Source organism: Lissotriton vulgaris, chromosome 1_1 (genome assembly GCF_964263255.1).
Source record: "Lissotriton vulgaris chromosome 1_1, aLisVul1.2, whole genome shotgun sequence".
Lineage (NCBI taxonomy): Eukaryota > Metazoa > Chordata > Amphibia > Caudata > Salamandridae > Lissotriton > Lissotriton vulgaris.
The window spans coordinates 201,001,369-201,011,368 of record NC_141685.1 but is presented as its reverse complement, the minus strand read 5'-3'; the positions used below and the strand labels follow the sequence as shown (position 1 = coordinate 201,011,368).

At 49.2% G+C, this 10,000-nt stretch overlaps 18 non-coding genes across 18 annotated transcripts; 12 read left to right on the top strand and 6 right to left on the bottom strand.

The window, feature by feature from the left end:
• The first annotated feature begins 297 nt into the window (after positions 1–297).
• On the top strand, positions 298–371 carry TRNAN-GUU (transfer RNA asparagine (anticodon GUU)). The gene has a single exon. It is a non-coding gene; the product is annotated as a tRNA-Asn (tRNA).
• A 236-nt stretch (positions 372–607) lies between these two features.
• Positions 608–679, top strand: TRNAW-CCA (transfer RNA tryptophan (anticodon CCA)). Its single transcript has one exon. It is a non-coding gene; the product is annotated as a tRNA-Trp (tRNA).
• A 54-nt stretch (positions 680–733) lies between these two features.
• Positions 734–804, bottom strand: TRNAG-GCC (transfer RNA glycine (anticodon GCC)). Its single transcript has one exon. It is a non-coding gene; the product is annotated as a tRNA-Gly (tRNA).
• A 1,161-nt stretch (positions 805–1,965) lies between these two features.
• On the top strand, positions 1,966–2,039 carry TRNAN-GUU (transfer RNA asparagine (anticodon GUU)). Its single transcript has one exon. It is a non-coding gene; the product is annotated as a tRNA-Asn (tRNA).
• A 236-nt stretch (positions 2,040–2,275) lies between these two features.
• On the top strand, positions 2,276–2,347 carry TRNAW-CCA (transfer RNA tryptophan (anticodon CCA)). The gene has a single exon. It is a non-coding gene; the product is annotated as a tRNA-Trp (tRNA).
• A 71-nt stretch (positions 2,348–2,418) lies between these two features.
• On the bottom strand, positions 2,419–2,489 carry TRNAG-GCC (transfer RNA glycine (anticodon GCC)). The gene has a single exon. It is a non-coding gene; the product is annotated as a tRNA-Gly (tRNA).
• Positions 2,490–3,650: 1,161 nt separating this feature from the next.
• TRNAN-GUU (transfer RNA asparagine (anticodon GUU)) lies at positions 3,651–3,724 on the top strand. Its single transcript has one exon. It is a non-coding gene; the product is annotated as a tRNA-Asn (tRNA).
• Positions 3,725–3,960: 236 nt separating this feature from the next.
• TRNAW-CCA (transfer RNA tryptophan (anticodon CCA)) lies at positions 3,961–4,032 on the top strand. Its single transcript has one exon. It is a non-coding gene; the product is annotated as a tRNA-Trp (tRNA).
• A 71-nt stretch (positions 4,033–4,103) lies between these two features.
• Positions 4,104–4,174, bottom strand: TRNAG-GCC (transfer RNA glycine (anticodon GCC)). The gene has a single exon. It is a non-coding gene; the product is annotated as a tRNA-Gly (tRNA).
• A 1,161-nt stretch (positions 4,175–5,335) lies between these two features.
• TRNAN-GUU (transfer RNA asparagine (anticodon GUU)) lies at positions 5,336–5,409 on the top strand. Its single transcript has one exon. It is a non-coding gene; the product is annotated as a tRNA-Asn (tRNA).
• Positions 5,410–5,645: 236 nt separating this feature from the next.
• TRNAW-CCA (transfer RNA tryptophan (anticodon CCA)) lies at positions 5,646–5,717 on the top strand. Its single transcript has one exon. It is a non-coding gene; the product is annotated as a tRNA-Trp (tRNA).
• Positions 5,718–5,788: 71 nt separating this feature from the next.
• TRNAG-GCC (transfer RNA glycine (anticodon GCC)) lies at positions 5,789–5,859 on the bottom strand. The gene has a single exon. It is a non-coding gene; the product is annotated as a tRNA-Gly (tRNA).
• Positions 5,860–7,020: 1,161 nt separating this feature from the next.
• Positions 7,021–7,094, top strand: TRNAN-GUU (transfer RNA asparagine (anticodon GUU)). Its single transcript has one exon. It is a non-coding gene; the product is annotated as a tRNA-Asn (tRNA).
• A 236-nt stretch (positions 7,095–7,330) lies between these two features.
• Positions 7,331–7,402, top strand: TRNAW-CCA (transfer RNA tryptophan (anticodon CCA)). Its single transcript has one exon. It is a non-coding gene; the product is annotated as a tRNA-Trp (tRNA).
• Positions 7,403–7,473: 71 nt separating this feature from the next.
• TRNAG-GCC (transfer RNA glycine (anticodon GCC)) lies at positions 7,474–7,544 on the bottom strand. The gene has a single exon. It is a non-coding gene; the product is annotated as a tRNA-Gly (tRNA).
• Positions 7,545–8,689: 1,145 nt separating this feature from the next.
• Positions 8,690–8,763, top strand: TRNAN-GUU (transfer RNA asparagine (anticodon GUU)). The gene has a single exon. It is a non-coding gene; the product is annotated as a tRNA-Asn (tRNA).
• A 236-nt stretch (positions 8,764–8,999) lies between these two features.
• TRNAW-CCA (transfer RNA tryptophan (anticodon CCA)) lies at positions 9,000–9,071 on the top strand. The gene has a single exon. It is a non-coding gene; the product is annotated as a tRNA-Trp (tRNA).
• A 60-nt stretch (positions 9,072–9,131) lies between these two features.
• On the bottom strand, positions 9,132–9,202 carry TRNAG-GCC (transfer RNA glycine (anticodon GCC)). Its single transcript has one exon. It is a non-coding gene; the product is annotated as a tRNA-Gly (tRNA).
• Between the last annotated feature and the right edge of the window lie 798 nt (positions 9,203–10,000).

The following is a 10,000-nucleotide window of genomic DNA, read 5'->3' as shown; positions in this document are numbered from 1 at the left end:
GGGATGGGCAAGACACACGCCTCACGGGCTGGTAGCACGCAAACAGAGGAGCAGGGAGCAACGCTAAGCAGGCAAAGAGAAAAGTCATGTATGAGTCTCATGCACTGTGACCGGTAGTAATACTGGCTCTAACACCATTAGACAGTAGTTTACACATCATAAATTACAACAGTAACAAGACACTAAGCAAATGACAAATGCTGTATGGCATAAAGACGCCTTATATAATACAAGCTCCAGGCAGGCGCACACATGTCAAGACACATATTGAGTCTCAGGAAAGGTATACAGTCAATAGTCTCTGTGGCGATATCGGTTAGCGCGTTCGGCTGTTAACCGAAAGGTTGGTGGTTCAAGCCCACCCAGGGACGTTTCCTTTTGTCTGCATGAAACACAGATACGTACCTTTGCTCTTTCCTGCGTGCGATCCTTTCCCTGAATAGTTCAATCCTCAGCGTTCTCACTGCACCTGCAGTCAATTTCAATAATTAGGATAGAAAACAAAAGGCCAAGCCCTGTAATACAACCGTAGGCATATAAGCAGAGGAAAATAAGTCAAAAGGCCCACAGCATTTGTTCATCTGGCATCGAAGGCTGCAAGTGTAAGGACCTCGTGGCGCAACGGTAGCGCGTCTGACTCCAGATCAGAAGGTTGCGTGTTCAAATCACGTCGGGGTCACTGCTTACCATTTTATTCCCCACTGAGTTAAACAAAGTCAAAAGAAAGCAACCTTGCATTGGCCGGGAATCGAACCCGGGCCTCCCGCGTGGCAGGCGAGAATTCTACCACTGAACCACCAATGCTTCACATGGTGTGTTCACAGGCAGAGCTCTGTCCAAGACAGTGGTCAGGTTCACACACTTAAATTGTACACATATGAACAAAGGGTGTGCAGCAGACATGATAACGCCAACGTTTCACATGATGATGGCAAGAATCAGATGCAGGAGACTATAAGTAATAATGTCTTTGCATTTGCTGAGGTCACTGGCTTGGTACTAGAGTTGTGGTTATCAGGGCATGATGGCAGGCTGCTCCTGACAGAAGTGGCTCACAGAATGCACCCGCCAGATCACCAGCACTATTGTGTTTCAGATCATGTCACTGAACTCTCCTCCTGGAAAATCCTTCCCACTGGCTTTGCCAGATTCTGTGTCCTCCCCAAAATGCTGGGGTGAAACGGGCAGAGTTCTGCGCCCTGCGCCCCTTTACGTGTCCCTAACGCTCTCCCAACGCGCCCTGGTCGGGCACAGCCCTGGTCGGGCTTAGATCACTGGAGCCTCTGGAGATCAAGAACTCCGGAAGCCTAGGGTCAGGCCTATTGCAGAGGCATCTTGTGCCTGGCCATTCCGGGATTGTTGTGTTTCAGGGCCTAGCCATCAATACTCCTGGGATTTCTTTCCATGAGAACCCTCATTTCCCTGTCCTCCCACAAGCCCGAGCTTTTATGTAAAATAAAGTGTGCTCTGTGGGCCTTCCCCTATGTGCTCTCTGCCTAATCTCTTTCTCCCAAGCTGAGCTCTGCAGGTAAATGTATCTATCTGACTGAGGGGCTAGGGAGGGCCTTTCCCAGCAGTCTTACAAGCCAAGAGTTCAGAGAAAGCACCTGCTCTGGGAAGGAGACCCTGCTCACAGAGAAGACAAGTCCAACATAACACAGTGAAGATGGGATGGGCAAGACACACGCCTCACGGGCTGGTAGCACGCAAACAGAGGAGCAGGGAGCTACGCTAAGCGGGCAAAGAGAAAAGTCATGTATGAGTCTCATGCACTGTGACCGGTAGTAATACTGGCTCTAACACCATTAGACAGTAGTCTACACATCATAAATTACAACAGTAACAAGACACTAAGCAAATGACAAATGCTGTATGGCATAAAGACGCCTTATATAATACAAGCTCCAGGCAGGCGCACACATGTCAAGACATATATTGAGTCTCAGGAAATGTATACAGTGAATAGTCTCTGTGGCGCAATCGGTTAGCGTGTTCGGCTGTTATCCCAAAGGTTGTTGGTTCAAGCCCACCCAGGGACGTATCCTTTTGTCTGCATGAAACACAGATACGTACCTTTGCTCTTTCCTGCGTGCGATCCTTTTCCTGAATAGTTCAATCCTCAGCGTTCTCACTGCACCTGCCGTCAATTTCCATAATCAGGATAGAAAACAAAAGGCCAAGCCCTGTAATACAACCGTAGGCATATAAGCAGAGGAAAATAAGTCAAAAGGCCCACAGCATTTGTTCATCTGGCATCGAAGGCTGCAAGTGAAAGGACCTCGTGGCGCAACGGTAGCGCGTCTGACTCCAGATCAGAAGGTTGCGTGTTCAAATCACGTCGGGGTCACTGCTTACCATTTTATTCCCCACTGAGTTCATATATATCATTTCGAAAACAAAGTCAAAAGAAAGCAACCTTGCATTGGCCGGGAATCGAACCCGGGCCTCCCGCGTGGCAGGCGAGAATTCTACCACTGAACCACCAATGCTTCACATGGTGTGTTCACAGGCAGAGCTCTGTCCAAGACAGTGGTCAGGTTCACACACTTAAATTGTACACATATGAACAAAGGGTGCGCAGCAGACATGATAACGCCAACGTTTCACATGATGATGGCAAGAATCAGATGCAGGAGACTATAAGTAATAATGTCTTTGCATTTGCTGAGGTCACTGGCTTGGTACTAGAGTTGTGGTTATCAGGGCATGATGGCAGGCTGCTCCTGACAGAAGTGGCTCACAGAATGCACCCGCCAGATCACCAGCACTATTGTGTTTCAGATCATGTCACTGAACTCTCCTCCTGGAAAATCCTTCCCACTGGCTTTGCCAGATTCTGTGTCCTCCCCAAAATGCTGGGGTAAAACGGGCAGAGTTCTGCGCCCTGCGCCCCTTTACGTGTCCCTAACGCTCTCCCAACGCGCCCTGGTCGGGCACAGCCCTGGTCGGGCTTAGATCACTGGAGCCTCTGGAGATCAAGAACTCCGGAAGCCTAGGGTCAGGCCTATTGCAGAGGCATCCTGTGCCTGGCCATTCCGGGATTGTTGTGTTTCAGGGCCTAGCCATCAATACTCCTGGGATTTCTTTCCATGAGAACCCTCATGTCCCTGTCCTCCCACAAGCCCGAGCTTTTATGTAAAATAAAGTGTGCTCTGTGGGCCTTCCCCTATGTGCTCTCTGCCTAATCTCTTTCTCCCAAGCTGAGCTCTGCAGGTAAATGTATCTATCTGACTGAGGGGCTAGGGAGGGCCTTTCCCAGCAGTCTTACAAGCCAAGAGTTCAGAGAAAGCACCTGCTCTGGGAAGGAGACTCTGCTCACAGAGAAGACAAGTCCAACATAACACAGTGAAGATGGGATGGGCAAGACACACGCCTCACGGGCTGGTAGCACGCAAACAGAGGAGCAGGGAGCTACGCTAAGCAGGCAAAGAGAAAAGTCATGTATGAGTCTCATGCACTGTGACCGGTAGTAATACTGGCTCTAACACCATTAGACAGTAGCCTACACATCATAAATTACAACAGTAACAAGACACTAAGCAAATGACAAATGCTGTATGGCATAAAGACGCCTTATATAATACAAGCTCCAGGCAGGCGCACACATGTCAAGACATATATTGAGTCTCAGGAAATGTCTACAGTGAATAGTCTCTGTGGCGCAATCGGTTAGCGTGTTCGGCTGTTATCCGAAAGGTTGGTGGTTCAAGCCCACCCAGGGACGTATCCTTTTGTCTGCATGAAACACAGATACGTACCTTTGCTCTTTCCTGCGTGCGATCCTTTCCCTGAATAGTTCAATCCTCAGCGTTCTCACTGCACCTGCCGTCAATTTCCATAATCAGGATAGAAAACAAAAGGCCAAGCCCTGTAATACAACCGTAGGCATATAAGCAGAGGAAAATAAGTCAAAAGGCCCACAGCATTTGTTCATCTGGCATCGAAGGCTGCAAGTGTAAGGACCTCGTGGCGCAACGGTAGCGCGTCTGACTCCAGATCAGAAGGTTGCGTGTTCAAATCACGTCGGGGTCACTGCTTACCATTTTATTCCCCACTGAGTTCATATATATCATTTCGAAAACAAAGTCAAAAGAAAGCAACCTTGCATTGGCCAGGAATCGAACCCGGGCCTCCCGCGTGGCAGGCGAGAATTCTACCACTGAACCACCTATGCTTCACATGGTGTGTTCACAGGCAGAGCTCTGTCCAAGACAGTGGTCAGGTTCACACACTTAAATTGTACACATATGAACAAAGGGTGCGCAGCAGACATGATAACGCCAACGTTTCACATGATGATGGCAAGAATCAGATGCAGGAGACTATAAGTAATAATGTCTTTGCATTTGCTGAGGTCACTGGCTTGGTACTAGAGTTGTGGTTATCAGGGCATGATGGCAGGCTGCTCCTGACAGAAGTGGCTCACAGAATGCACCCGCCAGATCACCAGCACTATTGTGTTTCAGATCATGTCACTGAACTCTCCTCCTGGAAAATCCTTCCCACTGGCTTTGCCAGATTCTGTGTCCTCCCCAAAATGCTGGGGTGATACGGACAGAGTTCTGAGCCCTGCGCCCCTTTACGTGTCCCTAACGCGCTCCCAACGCGCCCTGGTCGGGCACAGCCCTGGTCGGGCTTAGATCACTGGAGCCTCTGGAGATCAAGAACTCTGGAAGCCTAGGGTCAGGCCTATTGCAGAGGCATCCTGTGCCTGGCCATTCCGGGATTGTTGTGTTTCAGGGCCTAGCCATCAATACTCCTGGGATTTCTTTCCATGAGAACCCTCATGTCCCTGTCCTCCCACAAGCCCGAGCTTTTATGTAAAATAAAGTGTGCTCTGTGGGCCTTCCCCTATGTGCTCTCTGCCTAATCTCTTTCTCCCAAGCTGAGCTCTGCAGGTAAATGTATCTATCTGACTGAGGGGCTAAGGAGGGCCTTTCCCAGCAGTCTTACAAGCCAAGAGTTCAGAGAAAGCACCTGCTCTGGGAAGGAGACTCTGCTCACAGAGAAGACAAGTCCAACATAACACAGTGAAGATGGGATGGGCAAGACACACGCCTCACGGGCTGGTAGCACGCAAACAGAGGAGCAGGGAGCAACGCTAAGCAGGCAAAGAGAAAAGTCATGTATGAGTCTCATGCACTGTGACCGGTAGTAATACTGGCTCTAACACCATTAGACAGTAGTTTACACATCATAAATTACAACAGTAACAAGACACTAAGCAAATGACAAATGCTGTATGGCATAAAGACGCCTTATATAATACAAGCTCCAGGCAGGCGCACACATGTCAAGACACATATTGAGTCTCAGGAAAGGTATACAGTCAATAGTCTCTGTGGCGATATCGGTTAGCGCGTTCGGCTGTTAACCGAAAGGTTGGTGGTTCAAGCCCACCCAGGGACGTTTCCTTTTGTCTGCATGAAACACAGATACGTACCTTTGCTCTTTCCTGCGTGCGATCCTTTCCCTGAATAGTTCAATCCTCAGTGTTCTCACTGCACCTGCAGTCAATTTCAATAATTAGGATAGAAAACAAAAGGCCAAGCCCTGTAATACAACCGTAGGCATATAAGCAGAGGAAAATAAGTCAAAAGGCCCACAGCATTTGTTCATCTGGCATCGAAGGCTGCAAGTGTAAGGACCTCGTGGCGCAACGGTAGCGCGTCTGACTCCAGATCAGAAGGTTGCATGTTCAAATCACGTCGGGGTCACTGCTTACCATTTTATTCCCCACTGAGTTCATATATATCATTTCGAAAACAAAGTCAAAAGAAAGCAACCTTGCATTGGCCGGGAATCGAACCCGGGCCTCCCGCGTGGCAGGCGAGAATTCTACCACTGAACCACCAATGCTTCACTTGGTGTGTTCACAGGCAGAGCTCTGTCCAAGACAGTGGTCAGGTTCACACACTTAAATTGTACACATATGAACAGAGGGTGCGCAGCAGACATGATAACGCCAACGTTTCACATGATGATGGCAAGAATCAGATGCAGGAGACTATAAGTAATAATGTCTTTGCATTTGCTGAGGTCACTGGCTTGGTACTAGAGTTGTGGTTATCAGGGCATGATGGCAGGCTGCTCCTGACAGAAGTGGCTCACAGAATGCACCCGCCAGATCACCAGCACTATTGTGTTTCAGATCATGTCACTGAACTCTTCTCCTGGAAAATCCTTCCCACTGGCTTTGCCAGATTCTGTGTCCTCCCCAAAATGCTGGGGTGAAACGGGCAGAGTTCTGCGCCCTGCGCCCCTTTACGTGTCCCTAACGCTCTCCCAACGCGCCCTGGTCGGGCACAGCCCTGGTCGGGCTTAGATCACTGGAGCCTCTGGAGATCAAGAACTCCGGAAGCCTAGGGTCAGGCCTATTGCAGAGTCATCTTGTGCCTGGCCATTCTGGGATTGTTGTGTTTCAGGGCCTAGCCATCAATACTCCTGGGATTTCTTTCCATGAGAACCCTCATTTCCCTGTCCTCCCACAAGCCCGAGCTTTTATGTAAAATAAAGTGTGCTCTGTGGGCCTTCCCCTATGTGCTCTCTGCCTAATCTCTTTCTCCCAAGCTGAGCTCTGCAGGTAAATGTATCTATCTGACTGAGGGGCTAGGGAGGGCCTTTCCCAGCAGTCTTACAAGCCAAGAGTTCAGAGAAAGCACCTGCTCTGGGAAGGAGACTCTGCTCACAGAGAAGACAAGTCCAACATAACACAGTGAAGATGGGATGGGCAAGACACACGCCTCACGGGCTGGTACCACGCAAACAGAGGAGCAGGGAGCTACGCTAAGCGGGCAAAGAGAAAAGTCATGTATGAGTCTCATGCACTGTGACCGGTAGTAATACTGGCTCTAACACCATTAGACAGTAGTCTACACATCATAAATTACAACAGTAACAAGACACTAAGCAAATGACAAATGCTGTATGGCATAAAGACGCCTTATATAATACAAGCTCCAGGCAGGCGCACACATGTCAAGACATATATTGAGTCTCAGGAAATGTATACAGTGAATAGTCTCTGTGGCGCAATCGGTTAGCGTGTTCGGCTGTTATCCCAAAGGTTGGTGGTTCAAGCCCACCCAGGGACGTATCCTTTTGTCTGCATGAAACACAGATACGTACCTTTGCTCTTTCCTGCGTGCGATCCTTTCCCTGAATAGTTCAATCCTCAGCGTTCTCACTGCACCTGCCGTCAATTTCCATAATCAGGATAGAAAACAAAAGGCCAAGCCCTGTAATACAACCGTAGGCATATAAGCAGAGGAAAATAAGTCAAAAGGCCCACAGCATTTGTTCATCTGGCATCGAAGGCTGCAAGTGAAAGGACCTCGTGGCGCAATGGTAGCACGTCTGACTCCAGATCAGAAGGGTGCGTGTTCAAATCACGTCGGGGTCACTGCTTACCATTTTATTCCCCACTGAGTTCATATATATCATTTCGAAAACAAAGTCAAAAGAAAGCAACCTTGCATTGGCCGGGAATCGAACCCGGGCCTCCCACGTGGCAGGCGAGAATTCTACCACTGAACCACCAATGCTTCACATGGTGTGTTCACAGGCAGAGCTCTGTCCAAGACAGTGGTCAGGTTCACACACTTAAATTGTACACATATGAACAAAGGGTGCGCAGCAGACATGATAACGCCGACGTTTCACATGATGATGGCAAGAATCAGATGCAGGAGACTATAAGTAATAATGTCTTTGCATTTGCTGAGGTCACTGGCTTGGTACTAGAGTTGTGGTTATCAGGGCATGATGGCAGGCTGCTCCTGACAGAAGTGGCTCACAGAATGCACCCGCCAGATCACCAGCACTATTGTGTTTCAGATCATGTCACTGAACTCTCCTCCTGGAAAATCCTTCCCACTGGCTTTGCCAGATTCTGTGTCCTCCCCAAAATGCTGGGGTGATACGGACAGAGTTCTGCGCCCTGCGCCCCTTTACGTGTCCCTAACGCTCTCCCAACGCGCCCTGGTCGGGCTTAGATCACTGGAGCCTCTGGAGATCAAGAACTCCGGAAGCCTAGGGTCAGGCCTATTGCAGAGGCATCTTGTGCCTGGCCATTCCGGGATTGTTGTGTTTCAGGGCCTAGCCATCAATACTCCTGGGATTTCTTTCCATGAGAACCCTCATGTCCCTGTCCTCCGACAAGCCCGAGCTTTTATGTAAAATAAAGTGTGCTCTGTGGGCCTTCCCCTATGTGCTCTCTGCCTAATCTCTTTCTCCCAAGCTGAGCTCTGCAGGTAAATGTATCTATCTGACTGAGGGGCTAGGGAGGGCCTTTCCCAGCAGTCTTACAAGCCAAGAGTTCAGAGAAAGCACCTGCTCTGGGAAGGAGACTCTGCTCACAGAGAAGACAAGTCCAACATAACACAGTGAAGATGGGATGGGCAAGACACACGCCTCACGGGCTGGTAGCACGCAAACAGAGGAGCAGGGAGCTACGCTAAGCAGGCAAAGAGAAAAGTCATGTATGAGTCTCATGCACTGTGACCGGTAGTAATACTGGCTCTAACACCATTAGACAGTAGTCTACACATCATAAATTACAACAGTAACAAGACACTAAGCAAATGACAAATGCTGTATGGCATAAAGACGCCTTATATAATACAAGCTCCAGGCAGCCGCACACATGTCAAGACATATATTGAGTCTCAGGAAATGTATACAGTCAATAGTCTCTGTGGCGCAATCGGTTAGTGCGTTCGGCTGTTAACCGAAAGGTTGGTGGTTCAAGCCCACCCAGGGACGTATCCTTTTGTCTGCATGAAACACAGATACGTACCTTTGCTCTTTCCTGCGTGCGATCCTTTCCCTGAATAGTTCAATCCTCAGCGTTCTCACTGCACCTGCAGTCAATTTCAATAATAAGAATAGAAAACAAAAGGCCAAGCCCTGTAATACAACCGTAGGCATATAAGCAGAGGAAAATAAGTCAAAAGGCCCACAGCATTTGTTCATCTGGCATCGAAGGCTGCAAGTGTAAGGACCTCGTGGCGCAACGGTAGCGCGTCTGACTCCAGATCAGAAGGTTGCGTGTTCAAATCACGTCGGGGTCACTGCTTACCATTTTATTCCCCACTGAGTTCATATATATCATTTCGAAAACAAAGTAACCTTGCATTGGCCGGGAATCGAACCCGGGCCTCCCGCGTGGCAGGCGAGAATTCTACCACTGAACTACCAATGCTTCACATGGTGTGTTCACAGGCAGAGCTCTGTCCAAGACAGTGGTCAGGTTCACACACTTAAATTGTACACATATGAACAAAGGGTGCGCAGCAGACATGATAACGCCAACGTTTCACATGATGATGGCAAGAATCAGATGCAGGAGACTATAAGTAATAATGTCTTTGCATTTGCTGAGGTCACTGGCTTGGTACTAGAGTTGTGGTTATCAGGGCATGATGGCAGGCTGCTCCTGACAGAAGTGGCTCACAGAATGCACCCGCCAGATCACCAGCACTATTGTGTTTCAGATCATGTCACTGAACTCTCCTCCTGGAAAATCCTTCCCACTGGCTTTGCCAGATTCTGTGTCCTCCCCAAAATGCTGGGGTGAAACGGGCAGAGTTCTGCGCCCTGCGCCCCTTTACGTGTCCCTAACGCTCTCCCAACGTGCCCTGGTCGGGCACAGCCCTGGTCGGGCTTAGATCACTGGAGCCTCTGGAGATCAAGAACTCCGGAAGCCTAGGGTCAGGCCTATTGCAGAGGCATCCTGTGCCTGGCCATTCCGGGATTGTTGTGTTTCAGGGCCTAGCCATCAATACTCCTGGGATTTCTTTCCATGAGAACCCTCATGTCCCTGTCCTCCCACAAGCCCGAGCTTTTATGTAAAATAAAGTGTGCTCTGTGGGCCTTCCCCTATGTGCTCTCTGCCTAATCTCTTTCTCCCAAGCTGAGCTCTGCAGGTAAATGTATCTATCTGACTGAGGGGCTAGGGAGGGCCTTTCCCAGCAGTCTTACAAGCCAAGAGTTCAGAGAA